This window comes from Trachymyrmex cornetzi, unplaced genomic scaffold (genome assembly GCF_001594075.2).
Source record: "Trachymyrmex cornetzi isolate Tcor2-1 unplaced genomic scaffold, Tcor1.1 scaffold61, whole genome shotgun sequence".
Classification (NCBI taxonomy): domain Eukaryota; kingdom Metazoa; phylum Arthropoda; class Insecta; order Hymenoptera; family Formicidae; genus Trachymyrmex; species Trachymyrmex cornetzi.
The window spans coordinates 1,140,353-1,166,812 of record NW_017299926.1 but is presented as its reverse complement, the minus strand read 5'-3'; the positions used below and the strand labels follow the sequence as shown (position 1 = coordinate 1,166,812).

The window sequence follows — 26,460 nt, the reverse complement described above, 5'->3', positions numbered from 1 at the left end:
GGTGTGTGTGTGTGTGTGTGTGTGTGTGTGTGTGTGTGTGTGTGTGTGTGTGGTAGAGCGAAAATTAAAGGTAAGCCCACACTGAAATAACAGACAATTGAAGATCACCCATATATACGTGTATCCAAAAATTTCCAACGTATGTCCAAACGTTTCAAACGAAGAAATATTAAAATAATTATAATGCACAAGATGCACACAAATAAAAGCAATGACTGATAGTAATGTAATTAAACAGCTATTTGTCATATAAGAATTTTTTACTAAATACTTCAAAAATATTCTTTTCTTTTTGTCGTATTTATCATGTTTATTGCATCATGGTGAAGTGTACTCGGTGCGAGTGTAATGGGCAGGACATCTTTCGTATAAGGAACGATGGCTTTCTCGAGCAATAATCCTCGCGACAGTCGTGACAATGCGAAGACAGGACTCATCGGGCACGCGAGTATACCTACGAGTGTTTCCTGATCTCCTGATACATCGATACCAATAACCAGCGACTCTGCGCATCGATCGTGTGGATAACGTGCCGCATCTTGCACCTGCATGCATGCGCGTGACGCGAGAGCGAAGATCGACTTGTAAACGTCGACGCAGACTTTCAACGATAAGAACGAATTCAAAATAACGAGTAGCGATAAGAATTCCGAGAAAGCTTTAAAACTATGCAGAAGAATATTTCGTATTTATTCTTGTTTTAAGATTTAAAAAATGCTTAACTGATTAAGCGTTCCCTAAATAATTCCTTTTTCTTGTGCAATAATTTATAAAACTTTTCTTTCCATGAAATTATAAACAATAAACCATAAAGTACATTGTTTTATCGCTAGATAAAACTGTATTATCACGTAAGATTTTAATTTCAAGAAATATCTTATAATAAGTGTCTGATTTCTTTTTACTTAAATAACTTAGGTATTTTATAGTAAAGCATGACAATAAAGTTTCGTCCTTCTTGTCAACAAGTATAAACTTTCCGTTTTGTATTATTTAAACGAAAATGTTGAAAATCAAGTGATAAAGTCAACATTTATTTCTCTCGAGCAGACAATAGTATTCTTGTATAATTAAAAATTACGAAATGAAGATATTCAATATTTCGAATTTCATGCAACGCTAACCAAGGCGTAGCAACACTTTGTACGGTTCTCTCGAGAACAAAAGTTATTATGCTACAACGTCTAATTATTCAGGATAGTGACTAATGAGGGACACCGGAAACGCTAGTCTCGTGTTTCCTTACGGTGATTCAAGCATCCACTCAGGCATCGATACATGCACAACCTGCGCCTGCCTTCGAGCTGATTCCTCGATCGCCTGTTTGCCTGGGACTCAGAGGTGCAGCATTTTACCTGACTCAACGCCCACACCTCCCATCTTTAAAGATATCTGCAGTCTACCCACTGTTTCCCTCTCTCCTATCGTTATTCAAAGATCAAATTGATTGCTTTCCTTTCTTTTCCTAGTTTTCTTCTTTGTTCGATTTCTGCTTCCCATCGAGCTCTTGGCACAGAGGAAGTTTTAATTAAGATTCGCAAACGCGCCAATAGGAACAGCCAGGTATTTTGCGTTTGAGTAAGCTTCGTAATAAGCGTCAATCGATTTTACAGTGCGCAAAGTTAGCGACTGCCTTGAAAAATATTTGCTGAAAAAATCATTGTTTGTCTTCGAGCGAAATATTGCAGGAAATTTATGTTTAAACACGGACAAAATGTCGATGTATGGAAGTATCGCGGATTATCCTAAAATTTCGATAATTCCATAATTATGGAATTATAAGGTTTGATTAATATGCATTAATAAGAAAATGTACACACAATGTATGTTGCAATATTTAAAGTCTTTGATCTATGTGTTTGGATTATAATAAAATTTTATAAATTTTTATATTATAATGTTATTAAATTTAATTAAATTTATTTTTAATTATGATTCGTTAAATTTATATTTTAATACGTTAAAATATATTATAAAAATAAGTTTCATATATGTAGAGAAGAGAAAGAGAAAGAGAGAGAGAGAGAGAGAGAGAGAGAGAGTTTTTCTCTAAACTATTTTATAATATAAAATAAATTATTATAAAAGGGAGTGATTGTAAATATTAAATATTATTTAAATTACTACCTAAACGTAAATTATATTACATAAGCAAAGGTAATAAATATTAAACCAAAAAAGCTTATTATAATTACATAAATAAAATACAAAAAACATTTTGGTAAAGTTTCTAATTGTTAGAACATTAATATTACATATTCTCATTCGATTTTAATAAAAAATATTAAACTAATGTTACGATAAAAATTTTTATATGAGGCTTCATTTTTTAAATATAATTTCAATTTTTATAATTACTCGAAAATAATAAAATAATAAAAGTTTATAATAATTTACTATTTAATTAAAAGAAATACATATTATAATTTTTTATATTTTTAACATTGATATTTTTATACAATTATTTATAAAATATATATAATTAAGAAATTTAATCTTTTTAAATTTAGTTTTATTAATGTAAATTTGCTTTTCTTTAATTATATTGTAACGTAATCGTAATATTATAAATTTTTTTTCTACTATCTGTTTTTATACTTAAAAATATTGCAGTGATAGAAATAAATTAGAGATAATTGGAAGTAATAATAGTTTAAAGTTACAAGAATATATTTTTGTAACACAAGTACTGTACTTATCTATATATAATATCAATTTAGCAATGTAATTATGTTGTATAACATATCGTAGTATACGAAAGAACTGTGGTAGCAATTATAATGAGTATAATACAATTTCATTTTTGAGAAACCACGTCGCATATCATCTGACTGATGACTGACGTACGTGGAAGTAGAAAATTATCCGTATACCTATATACTACACTACGTTGTGCAAAATAGTCTGAATGATTTCGACGGCTAACTGGTATCAGGAAAGCAGGCAAGCGACTGTAGCTGCCGAAGGAAGACCGCGGCAAGGTGACGCTCAAGCCACGCTATTGCGCTGACATTGTCGTCGTCGGCAATAGCGAGACGACGATAACGACTCGTCTCGCGCGCATTACAAACAGGTGGAACGCGCGACGGCTCGCCACCGAGGGAGATTTCCTTTTCAGGTGAATTCCGCGAGCGTGGGCGAGCAGGGTAGCAGAGACGGCAGGATGTTGCACCTGCACGAAGGTGGAAGGTCACAGTTTACTGTCTATCCCCACCTTCCACCTGCGTTCTCCTTCCTCTCCATTACTTTCCTCGTTTCTCTTCGTTTAATCGCGCCTCGCGTTTCGCAGCTAGAGTAACATATGCTCACGGTAGGGATAAGGCGGTCGTGAAGGTAACAGGTAAACAACAAAGCATAAGCGAATCCATCCACTGAATTCGCTTACATTTTACTTTCAACAAAATAAATCAATCGAGATTACTGTCCAGAGTGTGAAAGACTTGTCGATTATATTCGCATACGAAATATTGTAGATGTTACTGATTTTTTATGAACGAAATATCGCAAGTACAGGAAATTACCGGCAATATTTGCAGCGAAATTCAAGATAAAATTTTGTATACGTCATGTTTAATTTTGATTTTTAAAAATATTTTTTGTATTACACAATTTACAAAAATATAGATGGAATCCTGTTCTGAATTCTGTGGCAAATTATAGATTGTTTAATATCAGTTTTGAAATTGAAAGTTCTCTAAGACATCTTGCATAAAATATTTTACACGAATCCTTGAACTGATTGAAACTAGATGTCCTAGATCGAGATTATAGATAACATTGCAAGATTGGAAACAGCTGCAACAGTTACTACATTATCATTTAATAGATTTAAATTTAAATGTCAATATATGTGTGAACTATATATTGAAGAATTAATTTTGTCTAATTCACCACTTGTTATGGCTTGCGGCACTTAAATGCTACAGTTATTATTTTATTAACATATATGTTTATCAAGTATCAAGGCTTGGAAATTTACAACAAAACGGAACTAATTATACTACTGAAACAAGCGAGAGAATTGGACTGAAATATTTTACATATTAGATATAAAATTGAGATGTCCTTTTAATGATTTATTTAAAATCAGTTCTAAATAAACAAAAATGTGCTTCCATATGTTTGTTGTGTATCAGGCTTTACAATATATCTAAACTGGGAATTGGAAATTTTAAAATTAAGTGGATTTAATTATCCTGATAAATATCAGCAGCATTTTTAAAATTAATTCAAGGCTAAAGTATCTGTTCGATGAAACCAGTTTTTTCTCGATGAATATTAATATACCTTAGATGCGTACTAAATGACATCGGACGATGAATCGTTGACGCATATGTTGCCCTACTACATGCTCTCACTACCACACCATTGACGTTATCAGTTATACGAAGACGCAATACAACGACATATTCCTCAGTGCATTCACCTTAGAACTGCATTGACCTATCGTGCTTACGCTCGTGCTGTTCTCCTGACCTGGGGAAATGTTCGATTTGCTTCAACTCTGTTGTTCGCTTGAAGATATTGTATAGTTTGATACGAAAGTTTTAGTATTATAGTACATTACATAACAGATTAGTGCAAAGTATCGAGATAGAGAGAGAGAGAGGGAGATAAAAAGAAAAAAAAAGAAATATGAGAACAAAGCAGATACATATATATATATATATATATATATTTGAATATCAATCTTTTTTTTTATTCTTATACTTTGAGTTTACATTTATTAATTTATATAATGTAATTAAATGTGCTATGGAGAAAATATGTATGTCAGAGAGTAACTCTCTCAAGAAGTTAATATTCTTGTGAATAAATAACGGCATGAATTTCACATTAATTTAATAATAAATCTTCTAACAAACCACATGAGTTCTGACGTGAATCAACAAATAATTTACTTAGCATTCAGGTTGGTAAAAAATACGGTTTTCTTAATCACGTCATGAATTAAGAAGTATCCCAAAAACGTGTTCTCCAGAGTCTCGTTGAGAATATGTGGTAGGATTAATTTGATCAGCTTTCAAAGGGATAGTCGTAAAATCTTAGGAATTCCCATAAAATTCATCCGCGAGCAGGATTTCTCGATTAGGGCAGGTCGTTGAGCAAGTTCTACGGGCGAACTTAAAACTTACGAAAGATTCATGCCTTTTTATTGCATTTTATCTGACTCATAAACATAGAATTCTACGTGATTTAGGAAATGCTATCAAAAGATTAAAACAGTGACGATAGAAATTAATCGATAATCCTCAATATAACAGAATTACTCAGTGAGATAACATTATTCCATTTCAACAAAAACTTATAACTTGTATAATATATAATATACAGTTTAGAATATGTAAATTATTTTCTTTTAAAAATAATCTTATTTTGTAACTCTAATATTTGCTTATTAATGTTTCGATAAGAAAGTATTACCCGAACATGGTTTACGACAGATTGAGAAAGTTAAAGTCGAAAGAGCAATCCGATATACGTTCATTATGCTCGGATCTTGATCTCGTGTGTTTAGAAAGGGAAGACATAGGTTTAGGAAGCGTTAAAATAAAACGAATCTCCTTCTATCAGAGCGGTAAAGACTATAAGGAGGACTCACAGTCTCCATGCGCAGATAAATTTAAGATTCAGGTGCGCGACCAGATACTCACTACCAGGATATCAGATGACAAGAAAGTTATGCAGTCATTTCCAACACTTTTCCACAATCATTAATGACTTGGATTTAATATGTTAAACATTGTTAAATGATCCAAGTTAATAAAGTAATTCGAAAAATATATCGATTAATTATATATAGGTACATTACATATGATTTATATGATATATTAACACGTGAATACTTAATTTTATTTAACCTATAGATAAATGATATATTTAGATAAATAGTCCGATTTAATAAAAAAAATCGTATTAGTTTGCGTACAAATCTGACATTGTGTACATTTTTCTTCAATCTATTCTGCAACTAGTTCACTTGTAAAACGCTCATCAAAGCGATCGAGCATGGACGGCCATTGTCCACCTGAGTTCCCTGAGCGTGAAACCGGTTAGTAACACTAGCTAACCGATCTCTCGCGCAACCTGATCCCCTGGTCGAATGCACCTGTTTGCTCACCTGAAGTCAGGACTTGCTTTTCTAGAATGCGATGCCGTTTGGAAAATCCGATCGCACTATCGATTGGAAATAAAGGATAAAGGGATTTTCGAAAACACGTGCATCGGGATAATCGTCACATAACGTCATTCCCTGATATTACTGGAAACCTAATTGGTTCAAAAATTGCCAGCTTAATTTTTCAAACGATCAATTGTTCCATGTTTTAAATGTAAACTCGCTGACTGATATTCGTTGCATCAAATAGAAATGACGTGTTCTATGAACGAATCATAAAATTCTTGCATGATGTGTAATAATTGCTGTTTTTACATTTACGTTATATCGATCTATGTAGAACGTTTAAATAGAAAACACATACTCATAAGGCATATTTTTAATTATCTTAAACTTAAAAATAAAATGTGAACTTTTCGTTACTTCTTGTTAACAAGATTTACTGCTGTTAATAATTTCTAAATATAGTTTTCTATATTTAAGTACTTTGGCGAAATAATGTTACTCGTCCAATATAACAGGACAATAGGATTAGACAATGAGATAAAGCTATTTAATTAATTATTCAGAAAATGTGGTGACCTATAGATATTTAATTTCTCCGATAATCCCTTCGTCGCACGTCGCTCAAGCGAATTTCCTGTCATTCCATTCAACGTAACATAAATTTGTTACGCTAATGTCCTTGCTGCAAATTAGCTGCATTAATTTTGATCTCCAGAGAGTGCGCAATCGGATCGCCTCTGATGTTATTAGTGTAATAAATCGTGCTGCTACCGAATGCAAAGTAGATGCAAACAAAACAATTAATGAGCGCCTCAGTTATGCGTAAAAACCGCGAGTTTCGTCGGGGAAGCTGCCGTAAAATTTGTTTATCATTCATGTGGATCTATTTGTTTTTCTATCCGAATCCATCGGATTCATCCCGATCCTTTTATCTTTTGTGCAACGAAATTGTGAAATTAAAAATTTTTGTGTCTTTTGTACGTACGATAATTCACCACTATGTAGCGAACGGCGATTTAAAAAACAGGAGCTCTCTACGTAAAAATTTCATAAATTTTCATTTGCTCAATGTTTTTCTCCAACGGACAAATTTTAAAGTCAGATTCGCAATCAACGAAAAAAATAGGTGAAGCGGAAATATGTTCATCAGGAAACAAAGTTCTTTCCCAACCTCGCAGTGGTTTATGCAAAATTTGTTGAACGATCAAGACATTGCTTTCTTCAACTACAAAACAGAAATTCAGCGAATGTAGGTGGGGTTTAAATTCTGCTGTTTCTCCAAAAGATTTGTTTGTGTGCGATATAATGGAATTAAAATTGAAATTATTTTACATTGAAATTTTTTTAATATAAATTTTTAATTAAAATTTTTTAATTAAAGTATTTTTAAAAATAATATAAGAAAAAGGCTCAAATAATTTATAAAATTAATAATAAAAATAGGGCTATGAGCCAAGCAAGGTCTTAATGCTGTGTTATTATGAAACAAAAGTTTATTATAACATACGTTTCGACCCTAATTGGGTCATTTTTCTTAATGTTGAAACTAATACGATTTTTAAAAAACAATTACTTATTTGAAAGATATTAACATGACAAACACATGAAATAATTTAGACGGTAATTATAATAATATATAAACTCATCGCGCGCAGTGTATGTAAAAATTTCCATTATGTATGGTATTGAGCACTGTTCAGTATATAAACGTGAGAAATTAGATATCGGATAAGAACTTGAATGTATAAACATTACGGCGTATGTGGTCATCAACGGCTATCTTATAAAATGATCTTAACCCTTGAACACCACACTATTTTCGCCACCTGATTTCACCACACATGGGTTACGGTAACCCTGAAGTCTTTTGCTTTTATCTCGGGATCTAATGCATCAATTTTAACTTCTTTTTTTTTTATCGATACAACAGACAGTAAGGAAAAAGAATATATAGATAAGAATATCACAAAACTTCCGAAAATCAAAATATTTTGAAAAAAAGGAAGAAAGAAATTTCAAAATTAAAAAAAAAATCGTTGATTTTTAAATAAATTAGTTATTTTCCAAAAAAATGATATAAGATTTTAATTTACAGAAATCAAAACATATTAAGGTGTATTTTAAGAAAAAATATATTGTTACGAATTATCCTAAAAAATATATTTATTCGACGAGGTTGAATTTGGGTGATTTTCAAGTAATACGATAAAGTTAGTGCAAAAGTCTTTATTATATGACATCTAAATATATGAGTACAAATGAAATTATTCATTGATTTGCGTGGAACAGGCGAAACAAATTTTTGCGACATGTTCCCTACACATTGACTGTTGGCACTGCAAGCATATGTAATAAGTTTTCCTATCTAAAGCCCCTGGACAGAATGAACATTCTTTGTTTTTCTATTTTGTTTACAGCTAATATATATCGCGCGGATCTTGATTTTCTGGAATGTCTGTGTGTTTCATGAATTCTTCGATTTGAGCTCGCATTTGAATTTGATCTTGTTCGTATATTTACTTACAATTCGATTTCGAAATAAAAAACGTAATAACCACACAGGGTTAGCGTAACCCACACAGTAAGTTCATGGCGTTCTATCTCGACTGGTTCGTGCACGCTGAGGTTGCCAGGCGGGGAATTTGTAGTATGGATGCGAAAGTTTTTTCCCCCCCTTGTTCCCACTCCACACTTCTGATCGTTCATAAACGCCACGCGTTTTTTCAAATGGACTGGGTTACCGTAACTCACGGTGGTGTTAAAGATACAATCGCAAAGGTTCGGAATTGCACTCTCAAACTGACAGATGACCAATTATAAATATTGTCTGTTAGACAGTAGTGCAATATGTACAAGTAACATTTGAATACAAAAAATTGAGATATCCAGAGAATCAGAACTCGTCTCTTTAGAAAAGACAAATTAAAAAATGATTTTTGAATCATGATGAATTTTTCGACATCTAATTTCTCACGTTTATATACTAAACAACACTCAATACCACACATAATGGAAATTTTTACATACACTGCGATGAGTTTATATATTATTATAATTATTTCATGTTCTTGTCATGTTAGTGTCTTTCAAATAAGTCGTTGTTTTTTTTTAAATTGTATTAGTTTCAACATTGAGAATGACTCAATTAGAGTCAAAACGTATGTTTTAATAAACTTTTGTTTCATAATAACACAGTATTAAGACCTTGCTTGCCTCATATAGCCTTATTCTTATTATTAATTTTATAAAGTATTTTAATAATTGTGTGTGTGTGTGTTAGCATCCGTTTGTAACTATATAGATTTTTGCAGAAATACGGAAAGGGAAAATTGTTTACTTAAAAAAACCACTTTATAAAAAAACTTTTATCACTTTCTCAATAAATTAATAAGAATAAATTAATTAATTTACTGCAATATAATTTTTTTTATATCGAGAACATTAGAAGTGTTATAAATATATTTTGTACAGAATCTTTAGCATATTAAGCGCACACACACACACACACACACACACACATATGTATAAATTTTTTATATTATTTAGTAAAAATGTAAGGAATATTGTTTTCACAGAATTTCACAGAATTATTTCGCGCAAGTTTTGATTTATCCAGCCAACTTCAAACTGAATATTATCGTAACAAATCGCATGATTCATTATTATCTCTGAGAGTTAAATTAATTTTTTCTTTGTCACTTTGTAGAATATCGAGGAAAGAAATAATGCAACGGCATTTGTTTCTTTACATAATATCTTCAAATAATATTTCATTTTTCACTAAATGTAATTCTGCGATTCTATTAGATATTACAATTTAACAAAAAGTATTTCTGATAATTTTTTTTTTTGTTATTGTATTTAATATTATACGATATTCTTATCGTTACAAAGTATGATGCAAATATGCCATAAATATATGAAATATTTATTTACTTATTTTACCAAACTTAAACGTCAATACTTTGAACGTTGCATACAACAACCATGATATTCAGAGATGTATTATAAATAACTCTCGTTAGTGCATCTATTTTTCTATATCTATTTTTTATTTTTTTTATTGTTCGGAAGCGACATCGATCTATGCTATTCTCGTTACAGCAACATGTAGGATACAAGGAAAAACGCCTTTTCCTCGTTCCAATAGCGGCAGAATTAACCTGCCGCTTGGCTGCACTCATTGCCACACGTTAACCTTACGTAATTGTTTCGTAATAGCACATAAACAAAGATATATACATAAGCGCGCCCAGTATCGACACCATGTAGGATATCAAAACAAAATATATTGTACACGTAGAAAGGCACGTGTTTCACGTTAACAATAATTTATTGCAATTGTGAGCTTTACATATTGTGCTCGTAGATTGTATATATTGGAATCAGAAAGGAAGAAAAAATTACCAATTTTATCGTATTGCGTAATAGACATTTTCGGATGTTTCTACAAAAAAAGAAGCAGAATTCTGCTTAAAATTTAATAAAATTTAATAACTTAAAAAATAAATTAGTAAATCATAAATAAAGTACTTAGTCTTAATATAACAATTGTTAAATTTCTTAATAATTAATTCTTGTATATGACAACGTATATTTAACATTCTAAAACGTCCGATATAATAACCATCATCTATACTAATTTTTAATTCCTTCAATTTAGTTTTTTTACGTAATAATTAAAAAGAAAAATCTATTCCTTACTTTTAGAAAGAAAATATTGTGATGCGAAAATAATTTATCAGTAATACAGTCAAAAAAAATTAAATAAGACAACTTTCATTTTATATACATATGTATTAGGTGTTAAACTTAATTCCTGCCGTTTTTCGTCTCCAAAATTGCTTTGTTTCGAAGGGAAGATGAATGAACACCTTAATCAAAGTAATTTTCTCCATTTCCTACTTTATTACTAATTAATAATTTATTAATAATACTTTGATTAAGGTATTTCCCTTCGAAACAAATCAATTTTGGAGACGAAAAACGGCAGGAATTAAGTTTAACACCTAATATATATATATGTGTGCGTTTGTGTAGATTTCATTGTGAAATAAATCGTCCTAACTCGCAGCAAAATGATAACGCTGATATACGGGTCTTATCTTTCCAAAGTGATCTTGCGTTAATTTAAACTTTGCTTCGTTTATGAAACGTTCGCCGTCACTCACGAACGATGATAGAACGCTGCGAGATCGCGGATAGCTTAACGTCGAGAGCGTGACAATTTCAACGCAGCGATCTCTGCAACAAAAGAGCGGCACATTCGCGTGTCTCGCGTCATCATAGAGCATTAGAAAGCATCGGTAGATACGTGTTCTTGACGCAGGCGCAATTAAGTCTCGTCCACGGGGCGCAATGCATGCAGATATTGCACCAGTTACCGCCTCGATTGCGAAGCAATTACCACGGTTCTCGTTACACGCTCAACAAACAGGCACGACGCTTCCTCCACTAGCAGTTCCGTTTCTCCTCTCTTACCGCACGAGTGCGAAATTCGTGCTGCGTGTCGAAACTTCCGACGACGATACTACCAACGATAAGACGTTCCGTTGTAAATGAAATTATTTGTATGTATGTCGACGTATCGCGATGCAAATGGAAATGGGTTATCTTTAGCACAAGACGAAATTTCTCCGTTACGCATGTATAATAAAATTAAATGTTTGAACAGAAATAAATCTTTCTTCGCTGTGAAGGGGATTAAATCTCGAGAAAGGTATTTTTATAAATTAAACGGAATAAAATATAATTAATTCAATAATTTTTGTCCATCAATAACTAATTTAAACTGCTTCTTTATTACACAAATGGCCTTCAATATATTTTATCTATAAACGTCATTTATGATATACAAAATGAAATCGATATGTAATTTTAATTTTTTGTTTCTTAAAAATCTAATAATTTCTTGAATTTATATGTGCAATATCTGCGGATAAACCAGGAATTACACTATACAAAATGGGAAGAGATATTTTACGAGGACAGAGTTGATATCACTTCTCTTTTTATAGAAAGTTTATTTAAGTTGCTTATAGTTGATTAACTTTATCTTTATATTACCAGTAATACTTTATCTTTGTATTACCAGTAATACCACAGTAGAAAACAATAATCATTGACGCGATTTAATCTCGATGAGGACGGAAGAGAAAGAGAGAGGAATAGTGTCGAGAAAATAGCATAATCAAAGTTAGCCGCAAACAATATGGAGAGAAAAAGAGAAGCCAAAGTAATGACAGGTTACTGACAAACGATACCACTGCGGCAATTATACCGGCGGGCTTTGCGGGCTCGATATTCCGCGAAATACCTACGAAACCGTTGTGATACGGCCGTCCATCGATATTAATTGATAAAACGGATTTCGAATTACTCCCACGGCGTTCGATGATATTTTACAATTCGCGGAAATCCAGCTTGACGAAGTATGACAGCGGACAGCTCGATCGCGATCGGCCGTTTGGCACGCGAAATAAAACGGTTTTGTTAAAATCAATATATATATAGAGGTTATTTCAAATCCCATTCCCTCCGACCCTTTAATTTCACTAACAGATCCTTTAGACAATTTAGAGTTGAAAACACGATCCAACAATTTGGCACATTTTGTATATGTTGATGAATCAGCAAACTCGCGTATCGAGTAAGTGGCACAATCAAGTTTAAAAAATATTCTCGTTGTGCTAAATTATAACGATAAATATTAAGTACTAAATACATAGTTAGTACTAAAAAATATTAAGCACTAAATAGTTTTTGGAATACTTTAAACTCGATCAGGTCAGATAGATATAGATTCTTTTAACAAACATTATAATATTAATTTAAATAATGTTACAAGTCGATTTGAAGTACCTATATTTTTCACTTACTTGAAAATTTTTTGTATCTCTATGCTTCAATAATACTTTCATTAATATTATTTTTATTTTTAATTATATATTTACGAGAAGCCTATTTAAAACTAACTCTTAGATTATGCTATCTATTTCTATTGATCTATATTCTTTGCATAGAATATGGAGGAATAATTCTACTACATCTTTAACTTGAATAAATTTTTATGTATATTTAATAATACACTGAGAAAAATTTCCGGGCTTTATCCGTTCAAAAAGTAACAAACACATATTTCCGATTGATTTTGGTCGGATTTATAAGACGATCCGATCAAATTTTAGGACTATCCGATCAAATTTATCAGATAGTCCTATAAATCCGATAAATTTGATCGGATAGTCTTATAAATCCGATCAAAATCAATCAGAAATATCTGTTTGCTACTTTTTGAACGGACATTTTTCTCAGTGTAGAAATAAAAGAAGGAATATACGAGTGCATAATAAAAGACATAATTAATAAATATTAAAGTTATTAAACTAGTGTACATACATACTACAGCTATAATTGCTTGAAATGAAACCCAGTTATCATAAATACCTTCCACTGTTATTATAAATAAACGATGCATGCCGCGTAGAGACTCAGAGTTCAAGGAAGACTCAGTTTAATTTCCAGTCGCGTGAAGAGTTCGTCGAGGCGGAAGAACGATCGTTCATTAAGACGACGACGCTGCAAAGCGTCCGTTTCCGGACGATACACCGGACAATTTGCTCATCGCTGTAATCGCGACGCATTCGCGCGTTACTGTGTACCCAATAACGCTAACGAGATTGCCGTAGATTCACGCACGTTGTGTCTAAGCAAATTGGTGGGCAAACGTTCAGCGAGATCCGCCGACAAATCGGCCAATTCAATTGCAACACACGTATGAAGCAATTCGAAATTCCAGAAAACCAAATATCGACTGAGCAACTCGATATGAAATTTGTTCAGCACGATTTAATAAATAAATGGATTTAATCTTATATTTCTCTATTTTTAATTTTTGTTGTCATCCTAATCGTAAAAAGAATAATTCAAGTTTTTTTCTAATATATTGTAAAAAAATTAATAATACGGTATTAATATTACGAAAGAAAATTTTTTTCCGATAAGTATTTTTTGATACCTAAGTTTTATGATTCAAATAATGAAGATATTAGAAACAAACAGTTAAAAATTTAAAGGCATAATGCTCGAAAATAGAATGATAAGAGTTTACAATCTCTTCAGAAAATTTGAAAATAATATTCAAAAATTTAATCAATCAAGAACTAAATTCTGAAAATATTAAAACAAGAGAATTATTTGTAAAATTGTAGTATTATAACTGATCAAATGAGATTGCATTAAGAAAATATGTTTGAGGGTTGCGAATACATTTACTCTAACTGAAAATGATTGATCTAGTCTGATTGTAAACTAAGGACTGAAACTGAGATCACGCACACGGGCTGCTGAAACTGTAAGCACTGTGTGACTGAGGTTGTACTGAATAGGGTTTATGTGTCAAAGGGTTATACTGTTGTATGAAGAGACACGTGGGGCGTGACAATCGTATTTCCTGTAACCACAGATCAATAGGATTGCGCGGCTGTGCTATATACATAATACTATAAAATACAGTTGCACCATTAAATTCAATTATAAGTAAATATGATTAGAAGACTCAATTAGACGTAAAGAATTTCAAGAATATATTAATAAAATAAAGGCTAAATAGCTAATTAATGTTCTAAATAATTAATTGATATTTGACAGCATCGAACTCTTACGATTAAACAAAAATTCGATAACAAACGAAAATTGAAAATGTATATATTAAAAAATAGCTAAATAAAATAAATTAAGTTTTCAGTATATAAGGATATTGTTCCTAAATTTATATGCATTTTTTTTTTATGTTACTCATTTTTTCAGCAATTAAATTTTTTAATACTTTTAAAAATTACTATTAAAAAATGGTTTAGAATTTAAAATTAATAGTTGAAGAATAAAAAATGTCAGAATTCACAATATATAAAACTTCAATAAATGCTTTAATGCATAACAATATAGCCAAAGAAACCAATTATTGCATTTTTGAAAAAATTTAATTGTATTATTCTGTATGATACTCAATTACTATAGATATATATTTATTTATAATTAATTATCAATTGATAAGTGCATTTATTTTCGTGCTTCTTTTTAATTCAATTTAACGTTCATATGCATTTTCTTATGAAGACATTTATGCGAAAACCGACATCACATAGTACTACATATTAGCTACACAGCTGAGTATACGCGCATTCCTGCGGTGCCAGCGACGTAACCGGATTATGTGGCATGCATAGGTGAATTAGCAGGCAAATGTTCGGTAAATTCGTTTGTTGGCCGATCGATATATCGTGGTATCGGTATCCAGCAAATTCGATTGTCCAAATAGCGACCGGGATGCTCGATTCAGTGAGATAACAATACTGTGGATAGTAGAACAATATTATAATTTTCTAATCGAGGAATTTTATATTATAAATTCAATTAAAAAACAAATATCTTAAAAATTTTATAATAATTTACAGTAAGTTTAACTTAATTTTATATGATTCTTTTCTCTTTTTTTTAATTGAAACGTTAGACATTAAGGAACAGTACGATATCAAGTCAATATATGTATTTTTATTAATAAAAATGTTATAAGAGAGTAATAAGAAAAGTATTGAAAAAACATTGGAAAAGGAAAAGCCACGTATGCCACACCTCAAGAAACGGTTAAAAGTTAATAAAATTGCAATATAAAAAATTTAATTTAATTAAAAAATTATTAAATTTGAAAAAGTTTATAATTTCTATTTATTCCAATCAATTACATTACATATTTTGCAACTTGTAATTTATTATTTTTAAACTAAAAGTCGAGTCGTTTTTAAACTAAAAGTGTCTTATGTCGTTTAAGTAACATTAATCTCGTTCAACTTTGCTTGAGATAAAGTGAAACAACGTCGCAAACCAGCACATTTTCCTCGCAGGCACGACAGATAGACATAAGAAATGATCAAGCGCAGAAGCGTTTTAACGCGAGCACTGTTCAAAGTTACGATGAAGCTCACGTACTGCTTGAATGCGTTCTCTCGTTCGTCCGTACATCAAAAGTTCGACCCCGAAGATCCATTAAACTTTATCTCGCTACTTGACTCACCGTTTCGCAAAGTTGGCTAAAGAAATTCCACCGGGGGTCCCTCACTTCTTTTTTTTCCGCAGTCTTCGTTTTTAGCTCAGCACACCATGTAACACATGAGACTGTTTTGCACCTACAGCACGTCCACTAGCGCACTATGAACCCTGAGAGTCCGACAAAGAGAATATAATCCCATATAACAACCGGTTTTAGGTATTCGTGGCCAACTTTATTGGCAGATTCGCATTATAATTTCGACCGACCGGGCGGCTTGCCGAGATCCCGATAGATCGAGTGTCGCCACACCACAATACCGGTTTCGTGAAAGTGGATTACGCATGTGGAAGTGAAATTACAACTGCTTCAAAAAGAGGAAGGTTTGTGACATTTAATGCATGTTACAAGAGCACAGACAGATTCTTGACACGAATTTGAAAAATATTAGCGAGAGCTAGTCGCTTTAAAACACGTAATTACTTTAGGCTGCTTTCTAATTTTATAATACTGTGTTCCTAAATAAAACGCTTTACAACAGGAAAGAAATATTTCCTTATTTGATTTTTCTCGATTATTAAAAAAAATTCAACTTGTGTACAGCACTAGGTTTACGCTAATATTATTGCTAGGCGCCGTGTTGAATCGTTGCATATGTTATATCGAGTGACTGTAATATGCTAATAGAAATGTTTGATTCATGTTTCATACAGAAGCGCAAAGTAGGCGGTTGAATTTTCAAACCTTGCATATACATGTATAATTTTTTTAGTAGCTGATTGAAATAAATAGCTACCTTCATTAAAATAGAGACAATTAAAATTTAACAGAATTAAAAAGTCACAAATTTATTTAAAACGCTAAAAATTATAAAATTGACATGATGATTTATTTTTTTATGAAATACTGGCAATTTATACGATTTATAACTACAAAATTAAAGAAGTTCTGAAAAGCAGTTTAAATAATTTGAATAATTGTAATTTAAATAATTGAAAGAAATGCATATAATAAAATTTAATAGTTCTTTTATGGTAATAGAATAATTTATTCCTGCCTTTAAAAATGCAAATTTAAAACGCAAATCACAAATTAAATACTATTTAAATGTTAGGTAAATAGTAAATATCGTACTTAACCTGGAACTTTTGCGACACTACCATTTGATGAACATTTTATATTATGCGATTGACGTTCTTAAAGGTGAACGTTAGAACTGGTAGTGGAACGCAAATTAGAAACGGAATGCAATAGCAACAGCTTCAAGTACGCTTGTTATGAAACAGTCAATTTATCGGTCAAAAACCTCTCGTTAGATTCGTTGGCCTTATTTACGTAAAACAAATTCTATATGAAACTGCATCGCAATGTTGTGCTCCAAATTCACGCGATTACAATAATAATAATTATTATCATATATTATTAATAATATAATGTGTTTGATACGACGGAACAGAATAGTGAAGCTCATGTTTTAATTATATTATCTAATTTTTAAAAATTCGGAATTAAAAAAAGCATAAATACTATAAAACTATGAAATTTTAATAACTATCACAAAATATGTATTTTTCAAGTTGCCTAAATATGTCATTGGTCTCTAATTTCTTTTACATATATAAGCTGTCTAAATACTAAGATTCATTAAAAAATAAATAAAAATTATATTAATATATTTTATATACTCAGAAATTTAATCCCGAATTTGGTAAAAGCTAAATATTAAAAAAAAAAGAGTTCTATCCTATGGAGTGCAGTCTAGTACAAGAATAAAAAACAGATCTCCAATCTTAAAGAAACAAAAGATTGTCTTTAAAACAATATCTGATATTCAAAATTTTATCAGGTCATCAAGAAAACGCACAAATAGTGATTTCATAAAATGTAATCACACGTTCATTTAATATTATAACAAATGAAATATAGGTATTATAATATAGGTATCATACGTATAAATTATTCATTCAAGTATATTGTACAATTATTTAGTATCTAACAATGATGGACTACATACAACTATTCAAATTTTGAAGCGATAATGGATTATTCTCTAATTACATCATATCAAAATGATAAAATAATTCATTGCATTGATCTTGAATTTCCACGAAATTTTTGCGTACTCATTTATTTTATGAGTTTGTAATTTAATTTAATTTCTAAAAGAGAGATTATTCTATTTTACATCTTTGTAAATTGATATTTTATCGAATAAGCTATCAAAAAAAGTTTCTTTGTAATGTTCCCACTCTATCGCTCAACGACAATGATAACATATACATAGATAGTCTCTAATTCACGGTTTACATACGGTAACACAATTCAATATACACCGATCGATCATCTACAGCCAATCAGATCCTATGTATGACCCCCGGGTGCGGCCAAACAAATTATTTCCTCCCGATTAGATCAACGATGCGGCAGCATAACCCAGACAAACCTAATACAATCGGTCATCGAATTAAATTGCGCGATCACGCGATGCATCGGCGCGGCATTTTGTGTACCTTACATTCACATTTACACTTACTTTTTACTTAACCGCAATATTCACCGCCGAGAGAGTATTTATTAGAGAATGAATTTTTTTTCTTATTGTAGCAACAAACTTTTTCGATGTTTACGATATTGTACATATATGTTCATTGAAAATAGTACATTATAGATTCTACTGATATTTATATCACAGTATAAAATGTATAACAGCTAGGATTACTAAAGCGCAAATCGTAAAGATGTTCTAAATTTTGTGCCCATATAGCAAATATTGTTTAATTAATATGTAATAAAAAATTAAGTAAAATTTTTCCTGTAATTCTTTTTGTAATGTTTAATGTTAGTAACGTTCACAACAAACAGTTTATTGTATCTCGAAATTTGATTTGTTACGCATAAAATTTATTTAAAATAAATTGTATAAAATTAAATCCGATACAGTTTATTTGAAATAAATTAGTAAATTTTATTTTTACTTTTTCATTATTTTTTTAATTAAAAAGTTATTGGTGTTTAAATTAATTTAATTAACTTTACGCTTCCAAAAAAAAACTCCCATTGCAGAGAATAAATATGAGAAGTACATAAAATAATAAATAAATTCATTAAGAGTTTCAGACAATTTTTACTGTTTAATTATCTATATGTTTACGATTTTTTATCGATTTGACTATAATGAAGAATGCATTGTTATAACGTTATTTCCAACTCTATTACCGAGAGTAATCTGAAGCAGTTGTCATTAATTTCACTTCACGTAATATCGATCAGACGTACGGAACAAGTATCAAAGCCGGCACGCGACTTCCCGCGGCGCGAATGAAGGAGCCGATATGAGTTGGTCGCACTAAAAACTCGGAAATTCTCGTTGGCGGTCTTGCTGAAATCGGCACGCGCCAAGACTGATCTCGAACGTGCCACAAAAAAACGTCTACGTACTCGATACTATTTATTCCGGTTCACACGCTCGCGTTCTCACGAGTATCGAGCTAGTTACGTCCGTTCTAAGACGAAGGGAGAAAAAAGAAAAATAATGAGACACGAAGAATCTGGCACCACGATTTGCCAGGTGGCACGCGAGCAACTGGAATGGACAGACGGATAAACGGACGGTATCCGTAGAAACTCAGACCGCTGTACCAGATGGAGGTCTACCGAGACACTGGCGACTTCTCTCGTTACCAGGACATTCGCCAAGTCTCTCGCAAGCTGAAACCAGAGAAAGAAAGAAGAGAAAGAGAGAAGAGAATGGTCTTCTCATTCTCTTCTTTTCACATGCACGGTGGTCGAACTCACTCTCACTCGCTCACACTCACTACTTTTCATGATTTTCTCTTGTCTCCCCGCCGCGAAGGCTCGTACTCTGGCGAGCACGTGGGGAGAGTGAGAGGTCTCCGTGAATGATTTCGCGGAGGCTTGGCCCGAATGGCCGCATATATGTCACGGTAGCGATCGAAGTTGTCTTTCTTCCCATGAGAAAAATGCACTACATTGTTAATGATTAGATGAAACTGATGGTTGGCGTAAGAGGCAGATTGAGTAATTTGTTTACATTTCTTTGACTCAAGATGTGTATCTGATCGTGAATGGATCAAATATTATGCTTCTATTTATAGGATATAACAAGCAGAAACTTTGATGTTATCTGAAATCATGCTATTATATGAAACCATTGCATGAAGTCATTATATATATTATCATAAGAAACCATCATAGAAGATAATATCATACTTCAAATGAAAGATGGATGTGAAACTGATATAGGTATATTTTAACTGAAGTTGTCATAAGAATTTTTAATTCATAATTTTTCTAATCGTATGGTATTACAATTAGTTTTCAGTTTTATTGGATATTTCTCTGTTCGAGTCATTTTATTATTGTTTAATCGTTTTCATTAAAAGTCTGATTCAAACTAGTTTCATGTAAATAACGCTTTTGCCATCAGAGAGAGCGGGAAAGTTATGACTTTAAATCTTTAGTCACGGTAGTGTTGCGTGATCGTTGCAGATATGAAGTAGAACGCAGGTTCGTCTTCCATAATTCCATCTTATGCGAAACTGCCGATAAGTCGTTCATCATCGAGTTGGCGTGGATTAACAAAACGTATAATCACGATCGACCTTTAACAATATATTTTCACTCGCATAATATCGCGATGCAAAGAGAGTGGATTTCTTCGGGATACCGCATTCTTGGTTCATCGCGATCAAGAATTTTGTACCTTCACTGAGACTTTGTAACGCTGCCAATAGTGCCAATGCGACGTTACCTTCAACCGTCATAAGATATCGGTGCCATCGCGATACGAAAACTATGATACGTTTCGATTTCACTGACCTGAAACAATCTCTTATTGTTAGTTTATTTTTGCAACTGTTGCTATTACAGTCTTCCCAACTCACCAAACTTGGTTGATATTAATTTTATGTAAGATTACATCAACAATTTATGACTGACACGTATATAAAATATTTTATAATTATTTTCATAAATATATTTTTATTTAGATATATTTTTACATAAAACTGTGTTGTAGATCTTTAGATCTAGAATTCTTAAATGATATTTTTAAAATAATTTTATAAATTAATCTGATTATACATTTCTTTTACTTCATTCTTTTCCTCGAAATGCATTATGCTATCCGATTAGAAGTTGTAAGCCTCTCATCAAATCTATTCTGTAACGTAGGTAACATATCGTGAATTTATTCGCTGCAAATTAAAAATCTATCATGGAAGGATACGCAAATAAAAATTTTCATTTGTGATCTAATAAACACAAGATGGTATATTATACGATCAAATAGAAATCTCAGACATACTATATAACTATGTTGATATCAGATTGATATCAGATGTACTGTTGATCTGACAATGAACTGAATTGAATGCGTGCTGAAGTGCCTTACTAACAGGCTCATAGAGTGAAACTACTCTAACCCTTGACGTCTCGTTGGGTTAATTGTTGCGATAGCTTTGTAATTCGTAGTTACGGTTGCGGTCAGTGATCCGTCATACAGTAACCGATAGGTAATAAATTACATTGATATTGTCGAGACTACATCAAGACAAAGACGACACTATTTTTGACAAAAATCCATTCGATATTTAATCGGTTTATGAATTAATTTTGATAACGATTTTTACATTTGATATATGTGAACTATTTCTCCGCATTCGTTTATTAAATTCTAGTGTAGAAGTTTCAGATCTTTAAATTTTTTTTCATGTATGATTTGAAAATATTTTTGAGATGAGGATGTCCTTTTTTAAGATTTGTATTCAGTTTTTTTATGTTAAAGAATTTATTTATTTTTAATAGTCTGTAAACTGTTTTAGTCATGTGATCTAAGGTCATAATATTACACTTTTTCTAAAAACAAAAGAATTATTAAGAACTTCTTAATAATATTATATATATAATATATATCTAAAATAATAGATATGTATAACTTCTTCCAATATTATAGGTTTATTTATTTGAAGAAAGGAATTCCTGATGTGCGAAAAAGATTTACGAAATTGCGACAACTTTTCATGTATATATATATATATATATATATATATATTTAGTGAATATAATACTTCCTAAAGTCTACATCTATACATACAATTATTTGGAGAGAGGAATTTCATGTATGTTACGAAAGTTTCACAAAAAAGTCCAATCATTTAAATTGTATTAAATAACATATTAGCATGGATTATGTTGAAACTTTAATTGTGCAAGAGGAATTGAGAATGGATAGGATTTAATGTTAACACGTAGTTCACATTTTTAGCATTCCGTATAATAATAACACTTTTATATATGGATATATATGTAAGTATGGGTGTGTGTGTGTGTGTGTGTACATATATATATATATATATATATATATACAGCTTTGGAAATCAATGAGAAGCGCCGATAATACCAATAAAACTTTCCGATTGTCTTGAAGTCAAATAAATTAAGATAAATTGAAAAACTGGGTCGCTTCGCGATTCGAAAATTGCGGACGATGCGGCGACGTTGCGAATAACGAAGGTAATAATTTATATTGCACCACCACAATATAATCGTTTGCTTTTAGCAATGAGAAAGTTTCCAATAATTGACAGAGATGACAATCACGCGCGTTTTGTGAAGATAGGAAATCATAGAGAACGGCGTTATTTGTACAATGATTGCATAACATTCGTCGTTAGTGATTTTTAATTGTGGAAATTGTAAACTTAATTGTTAAATGAATATAGATGAATATTATGTTATTTCAACCGCCATACTTTTATTTAATAAATAATTTAATTCTATAATTATGATTTTAAAATAAAAGTGTATTATTAAATTAAATCACATAAATATGATGTAGGTATATTCTGTAACTCAGAATTAGATAAAATTAAAATATAGTGGTTACAGATACATCTGTAGAAAAATTGAGGAAAAAACGTAGTTTTTCTACAAAATAAAATTTATTTTTTTCCATAAAAAATATTTGTTTTAATTTTTTTTCTGTCATAAAATCTTTGATCAGCACGCCCTTCATTAAGCTTTTATACCGCAAACTAATGAATGTGTACATAACTCTCAGTATTTCCGCTTTAAACCACTAATGGCTGCTGCGCGTTTTGATGCACTATTTTAATGAATTCATTGTGTCTGACTTAATCACTGTAAAGTTATATTTAAAAAAAAAGGAAATTGAAACTGCTTTTTTAAATTTACCTCTCGTGAAAATTTAATAAAATACAATTAACATTTCAGTGATATATTTTGTTAATATACTTTATAAACAAATCTCGAAAAATTAATTAGATATTTTTACGCGACAAATTATTTGCAGTACTTTAGAATAAACGCCATAAATTTAATACCCACGCTTATCAATAGAGACAGGAGTTTTACGTAAATTAAATAGTAGCGTATATAGAACACGTTGCAAATTAGAATCAAATTTTCTAGAATATATGCGCGATGACTGTGATAGCGTGTAATCGAATAATTGATGGGTTAATCGTATCACAGACAGTAATTCCGACAGTCTGCTAAAATTTTCTCTTGATCGTCCGTCCTGTTACACGTCAATTAAATACGAATGATTACATTAAATATAAAATTAATCCGAACATTTATCTCATTTGGTTTAAACAGCTTTCTTTCAATGCGTCTGACACAAATTACGAGCGATAATACAAATTAATATCTCTAATGCGCACACGAATCAACGTGCGTATGTAATATATCTAAAAATAATATTTCATTATTTTCGCGTACGTTTTCTCTTCGTTCGTGTTTTATGCTTTCCAGAACTTTCCAGAATACAACTTCATTATTCAAAATCCGTGCTTTATCTAGCGATGTAATTTTCATTCGTTTTCATAAACCGGAGACGCGGGTGTCGAGTCTGCCGCAAATTTGCGCAACGCGAGCGCAATAGCGCGCAAGAACAGCGCACTGATGCCGCCTCTCATCTGCACGCTGAAATACTGACTTCTATAATGGAATAAATAAGTAAGCGGAAGTACTCGTGTCTTCATGGCAACCTGGCATTTTAATTTCCCCCTCGAGATATTTCATTTCGGTGCGTATCTTCTCCCCTTCGCTCCTTCTTATCGCGCGAATTTCTCTTACAACTCACAATTATTTTTCCTATTTATTTGTGTATATCGCGTTTAAATTTCATGACAATTATTATTGGAGACGCAATTGAACGCATGCATGAATCCTATTTGTTACGTATCGCAAACATTCCATAAAAATCCAAAAATATTCATGTGAAATAGAACAATGTTATCTCGAATCAATATTAAATTCATCTTTACGTAACCGTTCTTTATCTCATTACTTCACAAACAATGTAATTGCATACCCTAGACATCGAAAATTTTATTTTTTTTTAATTAAGGAAAATAGTTTTTCTGTCCTTTTCTCGCACAATTAATAATATGGGAGAAACAAAATCATATTTCTAATAAAATAATGTATAGATTTTTTGTACAATAATAGTTTTTGTAGTATAATCTCAAGAAGAATAATTATATAATTATATGATTATAATTATTATTATACTATCTGATTTAAAATTTGAAACATATTTATAATTCTATATATATTTTGTTATAAATTTTTATAATTTTTTTAAAATTGAGGTGTAAAAAATGTATATTTTTGGCGAAAAAATATCTGTAGTTATTTTTTAACGTTAAATTCTGATTATTATGAGACTTTATCTAATTGTCATGTACGTTATTCTGACAAACAGTATTTTATAAATTCTATAATAAAATTTTATAATAAAATAAAACTAACATGGATGCAGTTAACTCCACTTGTGTGTGTGCGTGCGTGTGCACGTGCGTGCGCGCGCGCTATTTTTATGAAAATAATACTTTTCAAGAGTTATACAGAAATGTCCCGTAATCCTTTTTCTGTGACCTTATTTTTAAATGAACCACCCTTTATCGACGCTGAACCGTTCCGCAAGAATAATTCAAATCTTTTTAAGCGCTGGTTGGAAGATGTCGGAATATGGTTAAAAGGATCGTAAAAAGAAAGAGGAAAGGCAATTTATTCAAATTTCATCTGACTCTTTTGTGATTCGCGATGATTTGCTAATGTCAATGCCATAATTTTACAATGTATAACATGGAAAAGAGCATGCTTTTATCGTATATTCTTACCACAATATTATCTCACGTTATCATACAGGAACTATAAATATTAGGTGGTAATAACTCCCTATATAGACGTATCTCGAGCGAGTGTTGCATAACGAATATTGGGAAAGTGTTTTTGCAAATCACTAAAGCAGACATTGAATTCTATTTCCCGACACGGCTATATGCTCGCTCTCCACCCATTTTCCACTCTACAAACGCTCTTATCCTCCCTCGAGATGTCATCCATTCCTCCCTTTTATACGCAACATTCTCGTTTTCGAGAATGGCTGCAACGTTTCTGTCTAGCGCCCCAACCATTTCCGTGTTTTTGCTAGACGGTAAACGGCTATCACAGTAAGTGCAGAGAATACGTCTTTTCTATTAGTTTCAATACGATATTGTCGCGGAGAAATATTTTTGGTAGTCATTTTTTTGAGAGAAACAATAACAAAATAGATCGTTATATGTATCCTTTTGTATTTTGAAAATGAAATAATTTTGTAACACCTATTTGCACTGCTTTCATCAATGTACAATTTTTTTAATTACAACGCAGTATATTTTACAAAATTGAAATTTGTCTTTTTTTTAGTTAAAATATAGTTTAAATATACATTTTATCTAAAATTAAAATAATTTGTTAAATTACAACATTGCAATTTTTCTGTAAAAGAAAATTGTTTTAATTTTCATAAAAAATATCACTTTAAGTGTATAATGATTAATATTTATATATGTATATTACATTACTTGTACAAAGAGGGTAAAAGAGAGGTCTTATGTTAATAAAAAATTGATATACTTCAATTTTAAACTGTAGATAGCTTTACGTAGACTTTGCTTGAAAATGGAATAAATGTTCCATTAGCCTTCCTTTATAAGAATGTGCTACGAGAGGATGATGTGCAGCCAATCGGCTAACGACAATCCGATTTTCGCGACGAGAGTATATACATAGAAACAAATTTCACGTTTCCATACTGCCTTGCTCTTTCCATACAACGCACTTCCATTAACGATAATCGCCGCTTTCGCTAATTACATGCTCTTGCGTTAATATCCAACTAACGATTGCCGACTTGTCGTGCTGATCCAATACGCATATGCACCTCGATAACGCTCGACTTACTTTGTTGCGAATA

At 31.3% G+C, this 26,460-nt stretch overlaps 1 long non-coding RNA gene across 1 annotated transcript in view; it reads right to left on the bottom strand.

The window, feature by feature from the left end:
- LOC108766741 (uncharacterized) overlaps positions 1–19,810 on the bottom strand; it is a 33,495-nt gene extending 13,685 nt beyond the window's left edge. Inside the window, exons 1-2 of the long non-coding RNA XR_001940391.1 lie at positions 19,386–19,810; positions 16,197–16,533 (exon numbers count right to left, since the gene is read on the bottom strand). This is a non-coding gene — a long non-coding RNA (uncharacterized LOC108766741). The remainder of the gene's footprint in view (positions 1–16,196; positions 16,534–19,385) is intronic.
- Positions 19,811–26,460: the final 6,650 nt, after the last annotated feature.